The sequence below is a fragment of the Zonotrichia albicollis genome, chromosome 10, assembly GCF_047830755.1.
Source record: "Zonotrichia albicollis isolate bZonAlb1 chromosome 10, bZonAlb1.hap1, whole genome shotgun sequence".
Classification (NCBI taxonomy): domain Eukaryota; kingdom Metazoa; phylum Chordata; class Aves; order Passeriformes; family Passerellidae; genus Zonotrichia; species Zonotrichia albicollis.
The window spans coordinates 19,319,548-19,339,633 of NC_133828.1; positions in this window are offsets into that span (position 1 = coordinate 19,319,548).

Consider the following 20,086-nt stretch of genomic DNA (forward strand, 5'->3'; position numbering starts at 1 on the left):
CTGCTACATCTTCATATTATGAAATGTGAAGAAAATATTTTGTTGCTATCTTTACCAGATCCAGAAATTTGTCATAATCTGTGGCTTGAGAATACATTAGTAAGTGAACAAACTGATACAGAATGATCACAGAACTGGCAAGTCCCAAATGAACCCTAAATTAGAAGTGCATAAACCATCAATGCACTTGAAGGGACCAATAAGAGTTTTAGCAGGGAGAAATCAGGATCAAAATATGAGATAAATGCTGCAGGGCAGAATATACAATTTTAAAGGCTTATTCATGTGTTATACAGAAAGCTGAGCTGATGTTACACAGTCAGTGCTTATGTATCTGCCTGAGTGGGAGGCTGACAATTTAATTCAGAAAAAGAATTTAGGTTTTGAATGAGTTTGCACGCGTACAGAGAGTTGAAGCACTGAGGCAAGGGGCCTGGTTCCTAATGAACAAGTGCTTCAGACAGCTGAAGTCTTAATACATGGTGTTGGTGTTCCTGGCTGCTGGCAAGACTGGAGTTGCCGTAGAGGGTCATACGGCATGCTGGGACCAAGACCAGCACCATGGCAGCCTTGGGATGCAGCTGATGGGATTTCAGCTGGTTGTGTGAGGCTTCTGCCACAGCCATTGGATTCAGGGCAATGAACACGTTCCTGAAGGGAGCCTTAACTGAAAATCCTGGTGGCTGCAGGTGAATAAGCTGCACAGTGAAAGGAGAGGGAGTGAAAGGAGAGGGAGCAACTGAGATACAAAGTGCAGACAAGATACTAATTTTTGCCTCTAATATTTTATGAAGAGTAAAGTTTCCCTTTATAGCTGCCTGGCTGCTCTTAAAGAGTACCCAAAAGGGAAATATTCCTGATTACGTCCTTCTGCCCCACTGCTCTGACAGTCACACATTGGTCTGCAGACCAAAACCAAACTAATGTGAATGACTTAAAATAAAGTACACTCTTTGATGTGTTCATAAATAGTGATTTATGGTGCATTATCACTGAGACTATGAGTATGCCATGTAGCAACACCATGGCAAAGTATAGCCATTTAGAAAAAAATTTAGGGCTTGGCCTGGAGTAAAACTACCAACAGGACACTGCTGGTGAGAAAAACCTGGCTGAGGGGAAAACTGGGCTCTCCTTCGCTTTTCAGAGGGACATGAAAAACCAATACGCTTGTGCTTGGTACAATAACCTTACTGCACCTGAGAAAGAAGGTAAGTACATCATTGGAGAGAGATAATTGTAATGAAGCAAGACTAACACAGCAGCCTTCGAGCAGCTGAAGCTCCCTGACCATCAGCGTGTCCTGCCAGGCTCTCATCCCTGGCTGTTCCTCACCCCGATCACTGACCAAGGCAGTAGGGAGCGCCGTGCCACCATCACAGCCTGCGGACCAAAATAGCCTCAGCAAGGCTGTTAAGAAACTAAATTACATCCTTGGTGTCTGCTGACTTCCAGAGGGCTGGTTTTGTTTACAGGATGGGCAAGAGCCAGGGGACTCAGCTCAGCAAGAATAGAACCCCTCCATTACTGTGAGGCCATACAACAGATGGCAGGAAGGTCACGGGCTGGGTTTGTAACCGCAGGGCAGCCAAATGCTGACCTGGTCTTTGGGGACATACAGGCTTGGCCAGCAATTCCCTAATCACCCTGTCACAGGGGGCATTTTGGGTGCACTGCTCTCCACCACCTCACTGATGACACAGGGCACCCGGGGTGCAGGTGGCCCACAAGATTGTCGGCATCCACCCACGCTCCAGCAGGCGAGAGACACTCACAGGGAGCCTGAGAGGTCAGGAACCGGTCCCTCTGGGCTATTTCAGGTTGGTGATTGCAGGTTATGGCTTTTACTCCCCTGTGCCATTTGACTCAAATGTGGTCTGATGGTGAGAGCAGCCAAGGGTGAGGAAGAGCTGTGAGGTTGCTCTGGGGTCAGGCTCATTTGCAGTGCTAAGAGCCACCGATGATGTCACCGGGAAGGTGAATGGTTATCTGCCACCCTGACATCAAACAGAATGGTGCTGCTCAGTGCTGCTTCTGCTGGGGCTGCCTGGACCAACACATTCCATCACTGCTTTTCTCCTTTCCATAGCCACCTTGGAGCTGAGGCTCCTGGTTCACCCAAAGCTTGATTAATTCAGCTGGGTCTTCAGCCCTTATGTACCTCCTGAACAAGGTGCTTCTAGCTAACAACAGCAGTAATTATGAGCTCCTGAGTGCAAGACCATGGCACTTCCTTCCAGGCAGCCCCCTGACTTTGGCCATCCAGCTGTTACAGTACCACATTCCACTCTGTCCACCCCAGCAAATTTAATGGGGACATTACCACATTTGTGTCAAGGTGAATGGCTAAAGCACAGACAGTCTGGTCCCAAGAAGGATGCTTAAAAAACCGAGCAAGTACCTACCCTCTCATGCCATACATCCCTTTGAAGCACATGAAGTCACTGTCTCTGACAGCATGGATGTGGGCATTACTGCCTCTGTGTGGTGCTGCCCATCAGCTCTTACTCCCTGATTCCCCTCCTGCCTGCAGCACCACCATCACCAGGGAAAATGGGAGCAATTATTTTGGGGCCACTCCAAAATTACCTTTAATTTTTAGTGCAATGTGCCCTTGCTTTTCTCCCTCTCTTTTTCTTTTTCTTTATTCTTATAAAGAATTGTGATTTGTTTTATTTTCCTGTGCAAAGTTCATTGCAGCTTCAACAGGAGAAGCTTCTCTTGCCTTTTGCATGATGCTTCATAAAAGACAGTAGCTCTGCCTCTTGAACGTGGAGTGAGACAGAGAGCTTTATTTCTGAGGTGCCTCAGTAATAATGCACACACCACCCTCCACAAATAAGAAAATAATGTCATTGCTGGGTTAACTGTTGCTTGAGAAATACACAAGCCCTGCTCCTGGAGGCAGCTGTTGTCTGTTTGATGGAGGAGCACACAGGTCACTGTGGCAAACCAAACTGAATTGCCAGGGTGCAGCTTTGCTGGGGAGCTGCAACAGCGCAGAGGGCGGCCCTACTGCCTGGCTCCTGCTGGAGCAGAGGGCTCTGCCATCAGCTCCCTCTCCCTGGCAGGTACCTGGGTTGCCCAGGCTGTGACAGGGCTGCACTGCAGCCCAGGGCTGCTGAGCTCCTGTAAGGGTGTTACATTCTGACCCACAATCACCCATTTAGGTTCTGCCCCATTGGCAAAATTGATTTCCATGGAAAACAATAGGCTCCTCTGCTTGCCAGAAGTAGAAATCACTCCTATGGAAAGGCACTTGACAGGAGTGTAAATAAATAGAGCTACCTTGAAACAGAAACATTGGAGGAAGGTTAATTTCTGAGATCTGTAACTCAGATGTCAGATCAGATCTGAGAATAGTGAAGAACATAAACAAGCAGATGAGAAGAACACGATTAATGAAAATCAATTAACTATGTAAGAAAGGCCTTTACTATCTGAAAGACAAAACTTGATGAGCAGACCCCTGCAGGTGCTCTTGCAAGGGCAGCCAGGTAGGAATCAAGGGTGGCTGGGGTCAGGTCCTTTTTCCCTTTCCCTCAGGACAGAGGAACTGTGGCAGGTATAACATCAGGGATGCACTAGGCTCATGCTCTGGCCTTGGATTCTGGGAGGGCTGCTGGCTCCCAGAGCCTGTGGCTGACACCTGCCTGGGGGTTCTCTCTCCATGCCCTCTTCTCTAGCACCAGCTACTCACCAACACAGCCAACCCTCTTCTCCATCCTCAGTCCCAGCTCACACCAGAGCAGAACAGCTGCAGCCAGACAGAAAGCAAGTGTCCCTTAATGCAGTAAGGTGATTAAAAGCATGATCTAAATCTCTAACCCTGCACAGCCATCTCTCCTCTGTGGCCCCGGGTGCTTTGGAGCACTGCGGGACGGCCTCGGTGCTGCTCCCCACGCCGGGTCCCTGCTGCAGCACGGGGGCCTTGCCTGGCCAGGGCAGCAGGGGCCGTGGGCTGACCCTGCTGGGATGTGGCACACCACACCCACCGGATGGGGCAAGAGCTGTGCTGTGCTGCAGTTGGGTTTCCCTCATCCTGCAGCTATAATTAGATTTCTCAGTGTTAATATGTTGAATTAAACACCTACTTCTGGGAGGGGAGGAAAACAGAGGGTTGTATTTTTTTTCCTCTGCAAGTGAGCAATTTGCTGCATGCTGTAATTTGTCTGCATGCTGTCCCTTTTTTTGGGACACATGTAATTTTGCTTTGATGAATGACACACATTAGTGATAGCCCTCCTTGCTGGCCAGGCAAGTAGGCACTGACAGCCCGCGGGACGCTTACAAAGAAACTTTGTCAGCAACCGCAGGAGCCACGGCCTTTCCAAGGAAAACAAGCTGGGAGAATGGGGTTACTGAGGGACCATGCTGATGGCAGGTCACCCGTGATGCTCTGCAGATGAGGAAACCCAAAGGGCATCAGCATCCCAGCAAGTCATGATTTTGATGGGATTTACCCCACAGCCCCTATTTTTGTGTCAAGGACGAGGAATGGCAGCAGGGAGATGCTGGGGGAGTGGAGTCTCGGCAGAGGCAGGCTTCTGAAGAGGAGGAGGCGTCAGGGGAGAGTGATGGCAGCCAGAGGGGACCAACCCCCTGGCAGGTGTCCCTTTCCCCTGAGCCTGCCCCATAAGGGCTGCCATACGGGCAGCAGACCCAGCACTTGCCATATCCCTCCTAGCAGGGGCCAGTGTAGGGGCGGCAGGAGCCAGAAGCAGCGCTTGTGCACAGCCTGCCAGTGAATTCATGACTCCCATCCAAGCACTGCAGAAGCGACTGGCAGTGGGGGAAAGACCTTATGGCATGCAACAATATTTGGAAAACATTTTTTTTTAAACCTCAGGGAAGAGAAGACTAAACATCTGAGTTTTCTGTTAATAGGCTCTCTTAAACAATGAGCTCCAGCTCTTCTGACACTGCTGTGCTGCATGGGATGGCTTTTCCTCACTGAAACTGAGACGAGGGGCTTGGACACTGAAGCAGGAGTCAAAGGCACATAGACCTTAGTGCTGCTGGTGGAGTAGTGCTACCTCTCTAGTTGTTTAAAATGCTGAGAGCAAACTGTGTATTTATTCTTAAGGGAACTAAAGTATAAATGATGCAGAGGTGCTGCCTGAGCATGGGTTCAGTGCACACCAGGAATTGAGGAGGGATTCCTGCACCCATGGGATGTTTTGCTCCCAAGCTCCCTGCAACCAGAGCACAATTCTGACCCCCTGACTGAAGGAAATAGGCTCTCCTTAAGTACAAGAAGAGACACAAGTACGAGCAATTCCTTGCCAAGTGGAGAGGATCATCTCTCCGTCACTCAGTTTTAAGGAGGGCTGGCTGTTATCTCTGAGAGCCTCTCACATCATGGTTATCAGTGCTGGAGTGCACTTAACCTCTCCCAGACAAAGCCAGCCTGGATCAAGATGGGCTCTTCAGCAAGGGTCACTTGTCCCCCAGTTCATGCCACTGCTACCACACTACCAGGTAGCATCAGTTAGTGCATTGTGAACTCACCACAGCCTTCACTTATTTGGTAAAATGAAAGATACTGAATCAAAGATCCCACAGTTCCTTGCTCTGTCACTTAATTTTGCAAAAGTAAGTAAGTCTTACAAAGAGGAAAATAAACATCTTAAAGTCAGAATACAGAGTTGGTTAACAGCTTGTGAGAAATTTTGGCATCTGAAAGCAGGACCTGACCCAATTTGCTGAGAGGTTCCTGCTGCAGGCAGAGTCTGCAGGGTGGGTGAATACTGCTGCCAGCACCTTTTGAAAGTCCATCCTCCCACCATGGTCTCCTACCCTTTGCTGTTTCCCAAGCTGATAACTAGGCCTGTGCAATGCCCTGTATGGCACGTGGGCTGCTCCTACGGCCAGGAATGGCCGGCTCAGATCCTGGAAGACCACAGCTGGGCAGGAGGGTGGGCAGCTGCTGCCTCACCAGCAGCCAGGGTGTGAGCAGGACACACATCCCCAAAAACGTGCTCTGCCATGGGCAGACCTGTGATGATGTGTGCTGGGTAATGCAGCTGCAGTCAGGCCACAGACAGAGCATTTGGGTGCAGAGCAGAGAGGGACTGCAAGAAGCAGGGAGAGCTGGAGAGAAACCTCCATTGGCTCAGCTGGATGCAGCCACCAGTGCATCACCACGCTGGGGATAGGAGGGCATTGCCAGCACTATGGGATAACAGGGCCCAGGGTCTCCAGAGGGATGGGTGGTTTGGGATGATTGAGTCTGCAGAGTTTCTAAAGCCCTTGGGATCAGACCTGCTGTCCCAGGGGCAGGGGGCAGTGCAGACATTGCAGGGGTACAGTGCCAGGGCCCACGGGAACAGGAAACCTGGGCAGCACATAAACAAATCCCATTCAGCTCCAGGGTAAATGCAAGCTGAAAAACATCTGGGGAAAACTAATCCAAAACACATATGGTTTTTCTTTGCCCAAGTGATCAGGAAGATGCATTCATTCCAAATAATGATGCCCGTGTAGGGACGTGTGCCCTCGCTGGCTGATGCAACCTGGGGATAGGGACCAGCCACCACTGAGGAGGTCACAGGAGAGCCCATATGTCCTAAAATGACAGAAATGTTGCTGGGGACAGCACAGCAGCAGCTCTGGGGGTTAGAGGAGCCCTTGCAGCTATGAGCCCTTTGGGGCAGAACAGAAATACTGCTGTGATTTCTTAGCAGTGTCTTTGTAGCATCAAAAAACAAGGGCAAGGGGCTCCTCATGCAGGGCCTAGGCAAAAGCATCGGAAGAAGAGAGGGCTGATAACCTAAAGTGTTTACAATCCCAACGATGACATATAAAACTGCTAGTATGCAACAAATCTGGTTGATATCATTCCTTCCCCCTCAGGCAAGAAGGAAACCAGCTCTTTAAGACAGGACGCCTCTATGCAGCCAAACATAACACCCGTTCTTGTGCAAAGCTTTGCAGGGAAAGATTAAAACATCCTGTTGTTTCCCAAGCCTGCTCCAATCCCCCTCCCTGAACAACCACTCCAGTACTGGGCAGCGTGCTCGGAGCTCCTGGTGGGGATCTGGGTATGAGGGAAGGGGAGAAGCAGGAGACCCCTCAGTCTTCCCATAAACTCAACTCAGTGAGGGTGGGGTCTGAGTGGTCTGCAGGCTGCACAGGGCAGCCTGGCACTCTATGAGCTGCCTGGCCCCACAGCACAGAAGTGAAGGTCCATATTTGGTAGCAGATACACACACAGTTTCTTCTCTAGTAGGAAGAGAAGATGACAGTAGTGTCAGCCAAAAGCCGTGCTTAGATGTTCCCCAGGTAGCATGGCAGCAGCATGAACATGTCAGTTACCCAGGCTCATTATTTCCCAGCCAAGCTCAGCCCATGATTTTGTCCTTCACTCTTGTTCACATGTGGGTGCCTCACCACAGCACTTCTTAGATCCTTCTGCATAAAAATTCTAATTTTAAAATATTTTGAGCTCCACTCTGGAAAATCTGAAAAATTTGCACCATTAAAAATGTAATGGAACTCAGCAAGTTTATGTTTTTCCCCTGTGCACAAGACCTGCAGTATGAGACAAGCTGAGGACAAGAACGTTAATTGGCTGAAACTGAATCAAAGCTGCAGGAGAAAATCTGACTAGAAGTGTGACCATATCTGGTAAACTACAAATGCTTATTTGCCTCAATTTCTTCATATCATCAGTCTCTGGGTAAAACCTGCTGCTTGCTGCACCCAAGGACTGAAGTGCCAGAGGATCCTGATGGTGTGGGGTGGCACTGGGCTGTGCTCAGGCAATGGGCTGCATTGGTCACATGCAGACTGCAGGAAGGACCAATCGTAAGGACAGCAGGCAAATCCCGTAGGTGTCTCTCTACCTCTTTGGATTAAAGGGCTGGGATGGAAAGAGAAAACACCAGCTGGTGGGGGGATGTCATGCTTTGCTGGGCTCATGCCCAGCACTTGGCTCCTCTGTTGGGGCACCAATGCCCAGTGGGCAGGAGCAGAGGCTGCCTCCTCCTCCTTCACTTTCCCACAGTTCGGCAATGCAGGGTGCCAGAAACATGCCAAGGTGTTCTGTGTCCCCTACCTTCTGCAGCACAGGGGAAGGTAATTTATTTAGCATTGCCAAGATTTAGATATTTACCACCAGCTTGTCTGGCTGATTGCCTCCAAACATGGAGCCAGAGGGATAGCAGCCGCAGGGCATTGTGGTCAGCTTTTGTCAATGGCAAGAGATGCTTCAAGACGATGGAAATAAAAGCATTGTGGGAGCACTGGATGAGAAAGCTGGAGAAGCCTACATTGTTCCTGAGTCCCTAAAACATCTCCTTGGATAACACAATCGTATTTAAGAACGAGAAATAGAGGGCAAAGATTATGTTGAAGTGTGAAATTAACAGACTCTTCACCTCCCGTCTGGGGAAAACTTTCAAGGCTTCCAAGGATAAAGAAAAGGACCCAAGGACCTGAGCCACCTGTGATCTGCAGACGCCACCGCTCTGCCGGTGCTGGAGACCTTGAAGCGAGTAAGCAGGGACTCTCAACACCATCAAGGGACAGGGACGAAGAATCTTTTTACAAAACACTGAAGTGCCATTGATTGCCAACACAATGCCTGAAAAAGCTTCATGGCAGGTGGGAAATAACCAAGAGGCGCTGAGGGGTCTGCCCCTCCCAGCTCTATGGGACTGGAGAGGGGCCAGGGGCTTCCCTACAGCTTTAGCCCTTGGACACATCATCAGGGAGCTGGGGACAAACAAAAAAATGGAGCACAGACACCAGCCATGCACACACAGTGACTACTCACTGTCCTTGCAGCAGAGAGGGAGGAGAGTGGCTGAGAAATCAATGGGTGAAAGACAGGTTCAAAACTGAACAAGAGCTCATCAGGTATACTAGATAGATCACATATTGCTTGGGGATCTGCAGAGTTTAAACCTGTAGAAAAATATCTGGGAGATTCACAATTAATCCTTAGATCGTCTTGAAAGGAGAGCAAAGAAGTATCAGTATGGCAGCTTCAGAAATAAAGGTATGTTCCAAGAGAAAGGAGGAAGCAGGCATCAAAAAGGGATAGATTTTTTAAGTTTGAAGGTTAGGGCATCCCAAAAGGCTGACAGATATATACGGAGGTAATATTAAGATAATTCAGCTTTTTATGCCGAGTTTGTTGATAGTGTTTAAATATCTTCCTGGCACTGGTTCTCCATCCTAACAAGTTGTCTCAGCCTGTGAGTCCCCAGGTCTGCAGACGCTGTCTTGACGCCCCCAGCTCATACTCAGGCTGGTACACAGATACCCTAAACCTGTGTGCAGGGAGGAGACCCAAGTGTGTGACTGCAGCCAGCCCCTGCTCCCCTGCCTGGGAGCACAAGCCAGGAAAGATTGCATCTCCATGCACTAAAAACTTGCTGCATTTCTTTTAAATCACATTCTTCTGAAGTGACTTTACTGAGTGGGACGGAACAGAGACATACATCTAGACAGATAACCAAAGCTGCTCCTGGCTTCTCTGCCCCTGCAGGCTGACTTCATGTGTGGACGCCCACGCTGAACTCTTCCAAGGCTCTGAAGCCAGGAGCTTGCCATCTCTGACCATGATACATATAATTGCTCGCTCTCCCAGGCTTGGGTTGTCAAAGATGCTCATTTTCCCCTAAATCCATTCCCACTGATCCCAAAAGGATCACAGAGCCCCAACAGACCCTCAACAAGGCATTGTTCAACAGTGCCATGGCAACAGCCTCATGAACCCAACAGCTCATTGCCAAATGCTTTCAGATGGGACCCAGGTATTTAGGGAGATGCTCAAAGCAAACCAGAGTGGGTATCAGCTACTCAGCAGCTATCACAGGATTAACCTTTCCTTATATGAAAGTTGGCTCTCATACCACAGTTTGTAAATGGAAAAACATCAAGAGACACCTACATTGTCACAAATCATGACACTGAGCTTGCTGGTATGTGTGGTGAAGCTGAGAGGAAGATGAAGTGAAATAACAGTGATAGAATACAAAAATAAAATAAAATGAAGATGCTTATTTCTATTGCCCAGTGCATTCTGGGATATTTCTTTTTCTTCATGAGATAAAAATTACTTGAAATAAAAGAATTGAAACAATAGATCAGTGCTGTTCTGGCTATTAGAAGACATGGCTTTGCAGCAGGAAGCTGAGCAGGGTTTGGAGCCTTGAGGTGCTGCTGACAGCTCCTCCTGCTGTGCAGCACAGTGTGCCCCCTGTCTTGACTGGTGTGGGCAATTTTGAGCCATCCCACTGCTTGTCTACTCCAGAAGTGCCCCCAAGAATGGCCCTGAATTCTGCCTGCATCAGATCCTGGCGTTTGTGTGCACTGGTTTTCCGTGTGCTCACTAAAAGGGATGTGCAGTCCTGGGTCACAGAGCATCCATGTGGATATAGACATGAACTATGGGAGCTGCTACATTTAAACGCTTAGAATAATTGTAAAATTCTCTGGCTGTCCACCACTGAATCCCCTGTGTGTGTGATTTCAGCCGGGGTGAAACAGCTGAAAAAACAGAAGTCCTGCAATGGAGTGAAAAACAGCCCTGGGAGGTCATCTAGGGTGAGTGCAGAAACTTTTTTATGGGGAGTGAAAAGCATGAGAGGTAAAGCTAAGTCTGGGAGGACAATGCCATGGGGCATTAGCCAAAAGCTCGCACTTTTTAGGGCAAATAGAGCAGAATCTAAAGCCCTGAAGTCAGTGGAAAGAGTCCCTCTAATTCCAGTGGTCTATGAACCAGGACATGTGGATTTGGCTAAAAAAATGCTTCATTTCATAGTGCTGTATAATGGAGTCTCTCACAGTAAGCCTTGATGGTTTGTGGGACAACAGCATTTCAGCTTGAGAAAAGGAGCGCAAAGATCACCATCAAGAGTGGCTTTGACAGACACAACTTCTCTAAACTAATTAGACAAAGAAGAAACCGGGAGAACGACAGCTGCCTCTTAAGATAATAGAAAACCTGTCCCCTTAAATGTGCTGGGGTTTTTCAATGCAGACCAGGCAGGACTATAATCAGAGCAGCAGCAGCGGGTCAAATTTAGGTTCAGTACAGTATAATTCCATTGCAGGGACCATCCAAGAATACTTTGGCAACCTCAAATATATTGAAATCGCCTTGGCTAGTGGCTTGCAAAATGGCTGTGGAAACTCAAGATAATTAGAGCATTGTGGAGAGGAGAGACAGTAAAATAAAGGGTAGAAGTCAAAAAAAGACAAGCCATTAAAAAAAAAGGGGGAGCTAGAAACATGAAGAAAGTTTCAGAACAGAATAATTGAAGGAGAAGGGCATAGCCAGCAGATTGGAGTCATGTCATTTCTACAGCAGGAAAAGGACATGCATACCAAGGAAAAGAAAGACCAACCTTCCAACAATTTGAGAATAATAAATTAATTTAAAAATGCCAAGAAATACACAGCTAGAAATTACACAGGATTTCTGAATGGACTTAAGTAAAAATTCATAGAGGAAGCATGAGAGAAGAGAATAAGTACTTTTGGAAGTAACACTTTGAATTGATCATTGCCTGTTTTGGCCTGACAGGTAATAAAAAAATCAGTTACATAAACTGAGAAGCCTTTCACTGAAGCAGCAGCACCTCAGTCAAGTTAGCAACTCTGAGCCCTTTTCAGCAAGGTGCTTGAACCTGTGCCCAAACACATGCATGGCACAGACCATCAACCTCTACAATTACACACTTAGGAGCCATTTAGTACTAAATCCCTTCTTACGTGAAACCTGAGATGATTGTACAATGTAAAACACCCAAGCCAACAGGAATTTTGCCAGCAACTACAATGGGATGAGTTCTGCAGGCATCTATTTTACAGAAAGTAGGTGCTGCACTAAAACTGGTGAGGTGATGAGACTTTTCCAGTGCTCCCTATCTCCAGTGCTGTTCATCCTCCTGAAGGAAAGCAACCCACGCACCAGCCCTGTACTTGTGCAGAGAGTGTGCTCCCAGCTCTACCTTTTACATTCTGGTTTCCCAATCCTGATTTCTACTTGCTATTTGTTTTGAGTTTGAATGTCCAACAAAACATATTTGCATTAGAGTGTGGGTCTACACAAACAGTAAGAGATGTTTCTCTCCCATACAAACAGAATTATGCTTCTACATATTACTTACACGTGTATGCATAATTTATATGTATACTTACTATAAACAGTGAGATGTATATATAACTGTCCTTGTGCAGCTCTGTTTTCCACAGAGGAAACAGCTTTTATACCTAATGAGTAATCCTATCACCCGTGTTGCTGTGATCAATGATGGAAGCAGGCAGGGTAGAGAGTTTGTGAGTGCCTGACTCCAGCCCAGCCCTGCGAGGTGACGGTGGCAGCTGGGGCTGTGGGAGCAGGCAGTGCTGTCACCACACCCCGTGTGCCCCAGCCCTGAGCAGGGTGGGCTGTCCCTGGGGCTGGTTATCCGCTGATATGAAGCACAGCTCCCTGCAGAGGCCTGGCAGCCCCCACTCCCCTCTCACCTGCCATCAGTGCATTCCCGCTCCCTGCCTGCACTGGGTAACTGGTTGGGTTTTTTAAGGCTTCTGGGTCTGGTTCTTGGCTGTGTAAACTCACACAGCTGCAGTGGGATGGAGCAGCATCCCTATATCACAAACAGAAACCTTGGGTCTTGCAGGTAGATGTTGCTCACTGGCTGACACAGCTATTGCAGTGGGGGGGTGTCAGCATGTGCCTCCTCATGTCAGCTTTCCTGGCAATTTGCACCACTACCACATTTATTTACTAGTACTAATCTTCACAGTAAAAACCCAAAGAGGATTTCCAAAGAAACAGCAAGACAGGACAGTGTTCACTCCCAATTGGGACTGCCAGAGCCCATTGCTGCAGATAGGGGCCTCTCACAACTCAGGACATGAGAAAGCTCCTAGTTTGCAGAAACTCGCTAACTTTTATTTCAAACCTGGCATTACAAAATTTCCTTCACTGTCCTCTAACTCAAGTGGCTTTTGCCATGGGTGGGAACAGGCTGCAAAACCAGACAGACTGATGGTCCATCCAGCTTAGATTTCTCATTTCCTCTGGCCTTACTCTGGTTTTCGGCTCAAAGAGGAGAGCACCAACGCAAAGAACTTCCCAGAAGAACACAATCTGTGTCCAATGGCATGACACAGCTAGCATGAACTGTGAAAACTATCACCAAAGAAAGCACTAACCATAGCCACTTTCATTAAATATCCTCTGGATGTAGATGGGAATCTCATGGGCCACAGCCCTGTGCTGGGGTATGAATTTGTAACGGAGCTAAGCCTTCCTGGAGAAGTGAGGGGTGCAGAGGTTCCGACAGCCCCACTGTCAGCCACCCCTGCCCAGCCACCACAGAATGATCTCTGCCAAAGGACACCACACCACAGCTGCAGTGCCCCAGCTCAGGCTGTCCTGGGGCTGTTTCTGCTCACAGGCTGTGACAGACACAGGAACACGGAAAAATGTTTCTCACTTCCAACCACGACGCGGCTATAGCCCATCCCGAAAGCTTAACATGTTAGCAGGGAGCACAATGAAAATTTCATCAGGCAGCTGTTCCCTGTGGTCCTTGTGGGGACTTGTCCCACTCCAGCAGCCTCCCTCTGCTGCGCTGGCAGGCTCAAGGTCCTGCGATGAATCATTTTAATGTGCAACATGGAAAAAAATACTACCTGGAAATGCCTGGATGTGCAACTCCTGATGCAGTGAGCATCAGCCCCGCTCCCTTTTCATCCTCATAGATGTGCTTCATTATTAACTTTTCATGTGACAACTGTTTGTGCATTAAGAGTGCTTCACAAAACATAAATATTGGAAGTGAGGACTTCTAACAGCCCGTATTAGCGGGTCCAGCCTTTTAAATGATGGGGACTGAGAAAGTGGAACACAAGTCAGAGAGGTCTGCTCTGACCATCCTACCCTTGTTTTCTGTTCTTCAATTAAACCATTGCTTTTAGCTATTCATTTTTATCAGTATTATCTAAAACTAGGACAGAGTAAATGAAAATTTATAATTTATAAACAATCTGGGGCAAAAAAAAATCACTGAATTATTTATGGCACTTTTGAAATATGTGTTTGTTACTTGTACAAAAATTAGTTGTTAGGTCTTAATCATAGCAGTGCCACAAATATGTTGGAAATTAGGACTTATAAACCTGCTTGTTTGGAAAGAAAAAAAGTTCTGTAATTCTACCTACAATTGAAAAACCCAAACCAAACTGATTCTGAATGGTCTAGTCAAACAAGTGCCAATTATTGAATAATTCTCTGACTTAAACAGAAAGTTATTGTATATAGAAAGATTTTTTTTTCCCAGAGAGTGCTTTATACCAGATGCCCTTTTAAATTGTTTTGAATTCTCTGTAGGCAGTAGATAACTAAACCTACAGAATGTAGTAATGGCAAAAAGGAAGCAATCAAGTTGGCCACTTCTAGTTAAGAGTCATGGAAAAGGCATCTGTTCTATATGAATTGCAGACTATAGGAACTTTGACAGGTCATAGACCAGACTTAATTTATTAAACTAAGTTTCTAATATAAACAGTAATTCGTTTCAGGCACTGACACTGAAGGTCTGGATTATGTGAATAAAATATAGAGACCTCCACTGGCCTCCTGAAAAAAAGGTAGTTTTGCTGCATAGGAAGAAAATAACTGAGTGTGCTTCAGCAGCAGGCATCAGCACTGAGGCCATGCCCTACATGCACCAAGGGTGCAACTCTGACCCAGCACAGGCAGTGCAGGCAGTGTGTCCAGCTGGCATTCCTGCCTGCCTCCTGCCACATGGGCACAGAGCATCCTTGAGATCAAGGATGGCAGTTGTCAGATGTCTTAGCAAAACTGCAGTTTGAAGTCTTCAGAGAGAAGTTCATTTGCAAACAAAACAATGACTAATAGGATGAATGTTGAAAAAAAAAGGACTGAATGCCTTGATGCTGCGTGCGTGCTGCTCATCCAGAAAGGCTGTTACCCCAGACTGTGCCAGGGCATGGACTTGTTGGGCACCCACACACACCCAGTCAACCAACCCAGGCAGGGCAGGGGACACGATCATGACTGGTGTCTGCAATGTACATGCACATGTGCATACCAAAATAACTTCCTGATGGCAGATCTGCTGATGCAGAACAACAAATACTGCTATGAAGTACCCGAGCAAAATGAAATATTAAACCATGACTTATGGGAGACCCTCACTTTGTTTGCCCTGTCTTCATTCAGGTCTAAGAGTAGCATGGACCAGGGGGTCTCAGGCCATGATGTCAGCAAATGTTTATCTTCAAACACTTCAGTAATTCAGGTGAATGCAGGAGGACAATTTCAGTGCTTAAAATTAGGCAGGTACCGAAACAATTTCCTGCATTAAGTTTACATTCATCTCAAATTTCAAGCACTGGCTTTGCTGTAGCTTTGACCAAAAGTTTGGTCATAACTCAGAAATCACACACAACTATTTCCTTATGTCATCAGCCCTCAGCAAAGATCGAGTATGGAAAACCTCAGTTAGGGTTTTTCTGCTGCCAAAAAGGTTATGGATACGAGTAATGAGATGAAAGCATTTTGCATTGGTGCTGAGCAGTCCACTGCTGTCAGTGAGAATAACAGACCGAAGTTTCTGATAGCCAGAGTGTGAAAGCAGCTGCCCAGCCTCCTCTCCAGAAGCCAAAGGCAGGCTCCCTGTTGCCCCACACTGCAGCAGGAAGTGAGAGGGGTGGCTTTTGTGCGGCACTTTGCTCAGGCTGAACCCGCTGTGTTGCCAACCCCAGCTAATTGTTTGATTCCCCATCTCATTTGCCTGAGAACGACTGAGAATGTGAGACAGCGTAGGGTCTATAAAATCATTAATTGAATTACTAGTGTGGAATAAGTAGTGCATCAATTTGAATTCACCATCATCCCCCTCCTCTCCTCCCCCGTGTTTTAGAGACCAATCCTACTGTTGATATGTGCACAGCTTCAGAAGGAGGCTCAATAAATAGATGTGCTATTCTAGCTAAACAAATTTATTTTTCCAGCTGTTCTACTGAATTAGTAAATTGTAATGTTGACTTCAGACTATCTTCCCCATAAAATATATGCTGGCCTGTATATTTTACTGACACTTCTTTTGTGACACCTCATTAAGGGCTGATCCAATCTGTATCCCATTCCTTTGGAATTATGCTTTGACCCAAATGAGCTTTGGACCAGAATGCAATACTGATTCAGTACCTATATTATATTTTATTGTTGAATCATTAGCAAGATTTTTGTGTGCTCTCTCCCCTTACGTGGTTTTCTAAGAGATTTTAGGACAATAATTGCAGGTACAAGTGGGCTTGCAGTTTTGTGCCAAATGGGCTGTCTGAGCACATGTGGTTTCACTGGCACATATTGAGGACTTCTTGTCTGGGAAACAATCAGGAATTTTTGTCCAGCCTTGATATGGACAATTCTGTTTAGCCTGCCTCTGTGTTCAAATGGACTCAAAAGCTTTTATAAGGTTTGCTTTGCTATGTTTTGGCATCTTCTATTTCATTTACACTAAGGCATAGCAAGCAACAGTGTCATTAGGTCCCAACAGTAGCATAGCAGCATTTTGATTCCAATATAAATGTAAATTAATGCTGGGATGCAGTTCAAATTTACCATTTTTCAAGCCAACACACATTTCAGCTGGCAGCAACCAGGTGAAGCTGAGCCTGGTGGCCCTTGCCCCACAGCCCCATGCAGCGCAGCACAGTCAGGCACTACAATTTTGTGGCTCCTGGGTGGCTTTGTGGAACAATTCCACAGATACCCTGTCTCCAGCATTTACCAACACTGAGCAGAGCCTGGCAGGTTTGCCATCACAGGTGCAGGACAGCCCACGTGTTGTGGAGATCTGTTGGTGTTGGCAAACCATGAGCTTCCTATGAAAAGTGGGTTTGTGGGGTGCTGCTGGGCAGCTCTGTTCCAGACAGCAGGAACCAGGAGCACTTTTAACAGAACCACAGAATATGCTGAGTTAGAAGCAAGTGACGATCCTCAAGGATCATCACTCCAGCTCCTGGCCCTGCACAGCACCATCCCCAAGAGTCACAACAGAACAGCGCTGTCCAAACTCTTCCCGAGCTCTGTCAGGCTTGGTGCTGGGACCACATCCCTGGGGAGCCTGTTCCAGTGCCCAGCCACCCTCTGGGTGCAGAACCTTTTTCTAATATCCAACCCAAACTTCCCCTGACAGAACTTCAGGACATTCCCTCGTGTCCTGTCACTGGTCACCAGAGAGAAGAGATCAGTGTCTGCTCCTAGACTGAAGCTGCTGCCATACGTGATGCTTGAGAGCAAATGAAGACAAAAATACGTGTTGATATTGCTCCTCCCAGCCTAAAAAATCATGTTTGTTACATGTCAGCAAATGCACACATTTGTTCCCATCTCTGCTTTTAACTTCTTTGAAAGGTTGGGGTTCTCCCAGCACCACCAAAATAGCCTTTGATAAGGGGGAAATCAGCGTGAAGCCCAAACAGGACGCTCTAAGGCTCGGAGGAGCGCTGCCGGGCTGAGCGGAGGGACACAGGCAGCTGCTCGCGGCCCCGGGACCGGCGGGCACAGCGCACACGCGGCCGGCGGAGCGCCGCGGGCACGGGCGGCGGCGGCTCCCGGGATGCGGGAGCGGGCTCGGGCACGGCGGGAAGGGAAGGGGCTCCGGAGGGGTCGGGGGAGCGGCCACAGCAGCGAACGAACCCCAGACAAAACCAGCTCCAAACTCAAAAAACAAACAAATAAAGAACCGATAACATGCTCTTAATGTCCTGATGCGAGAGGGATCCAATACCATTTCCACATCCATTAAGCAAAGGATTTTGCATGTTCCCTCACAAAGAGTGAGCATTCTCAGCGACTTTCCCTTAAATTAAGATGACAGGTTACTGCTCCAGTGTTGTTAATCTTTTTCTAAAAGCTTAATGTTACTACTTAGTAGTTTACTAATAAATCTGAGAAAATATGTAATGTCATTTTGGTTTAGATATAGATGGATGACTTTTTAGTATTTGTGAAGTTGTAAAACAGGTACTGCCACGGTCCTTGGTGGAGGAAACAGTACTTGCTGTGGTGGCTGTATTCCTTTCTGCCCTGGGGCCACAGCAAATTACACCATTCACATGTTCAAAACTAATTTAATACTCTGTCATATGTACACCACCAGTAACTGGCTTTCAGCTGTCTTTCATGCAAGTTGTATTTAGGGTGGTTGTTAATTTTTATATATTCACCATTACTTGATCCTAATTTTCATTATTTTAACTTTCTTTGCACCTGAAAATATTCTGATCATAATCTTTAGGATTTTATCTTTTTAAGCACAGATCAATGCTACTGTGATACTGCGCTTCATTTTGCTGCTGAATTCTCTCTACTTTGTGGATTTACTGTTTTTGATGCCATACAGGTGTATTCAAATCAGTAGCCAGGATGTGAGCTTGCCCCTACAGCGGGACAGGGAGCTGCTGGTGCCTCTGCCCTGCATTCCCTGTGCCCCAGTGAGGTGCCTGCCCTGAGATTCCAGGGGCACTAATCCTCCCTTTACTGACAGGTCTGTCTTTGCCAACTTGGACAAAGCACCCCTAAGAACCAGGGGTCACCAGTAGCCCGCAGCACTGTAGGCCACATGCACGACATCCCATCAGCAGAGCAAGGCGAGAGGGTGAGGGCTGCCTGCTACGTTCTGCCACCATGAGTCCCAGTCTTTGGCCACCAGAGCTGGAAGTAAAATCCTGGGGGAAACTCACACGGTCCTAGTTTTGAAGCCAGATGACATTTTTGAAAACCCTGGCTCTCTGAGGTTGGCTTTGGCCATGAGCTCTCCCATCACATTGAGTAAATCAGGAGTAACCCAGTGAGCAGGGTTAGTGTAAAATCAATATGAGCAAGAGACAAAACACCTGTGACACATCTGAACCAATCCCACAAGGAAGAACACTTGGCCCATAGCACACACCTTTCTGCAGGCATTTTTGCCCAGTTACTGTCACTACAGACAGCAACGGTGTCTTTTAGCTCATTGCGCGGGTGGCACAACCCATTCTGCAGAAATGCAGTGACACTCTGGATGGAGGAGGCAGCCCCTAAGAGGGAAGAAGCAGAGGACAAAACCTCCATTTCCATTCTGGTAAGCTGCTGCTGTTGCACAGCAATTGCCCTTTGGAGGGGCTGCAGCTGTGCAGGGATAGGGGGAGCAGAAACACAGACAAGGGGGCCCTGCCTGGCTCCCCTGGGGTGGGGACAAGCCCTGAACAGGGGGACAGGAGCCTGGGGGTCTACTCTGCCCAAGGCCACGCATGGGCTGGCCCCGTGCTGGGACATCCAGGTGCCAACTGTCCAGGGAACCAGGGCCTGCTTCCCCTTTATGGGGATTTTTTACAAGAAAAGGCCCGGCAGCCCATTTTATACTTTCTAACACCAGATCCTATCTATATTCTTAGGTGCTCCTAAGGCCTCCTAATTATTGCTTCCTGGTCGGTTTTACTTCTCCTTATTAACTTAATAGTTTCTCTTATAAAGCAAAAGCAATTGCAAGCATCCAGAAGCCACCACCAAACCTTCTCATCTAAACCAGAACTCACAATTTTATGCTACTGAACTATGCATTTTTTGCTGCACAATAGATGGCAGTAGAGAAAAAAGGCTGAGACTAGACAATTTATAATTTGGAATATGCAGATGATTTTTCCCCCCCGTCAAATCACCGTACAGTATTTGTTGCTTTCTTCTCAACAGAGAGCTTTCCTAGAAAAGGCAGTCTGGGGCGGATGAGGCTCGATGAAATAAAAGATTCATGCATGAATAATTAACATATTGGAGGCCTCACTTGAACTTGTTGGCTTACCCAGATGAATGAGTTAACATGTTGGAGATTATTATAAAGAGGGACTATTCTGCTCCAGTAGATCAATTCAGCTGAAAATTATGAAGTATCGACGCACATATAAATATATGCTTGGTACTTAAAAATAATCCTTCCAATAAGTATAGTCATATTGGAGTTCTGCTACGCTGACAGTCGCAGAGACAAGATAAAAAGATTTGGCATGAGTCATTCAGTTTGACTTTTGCACTGAAATGAGATGCAAG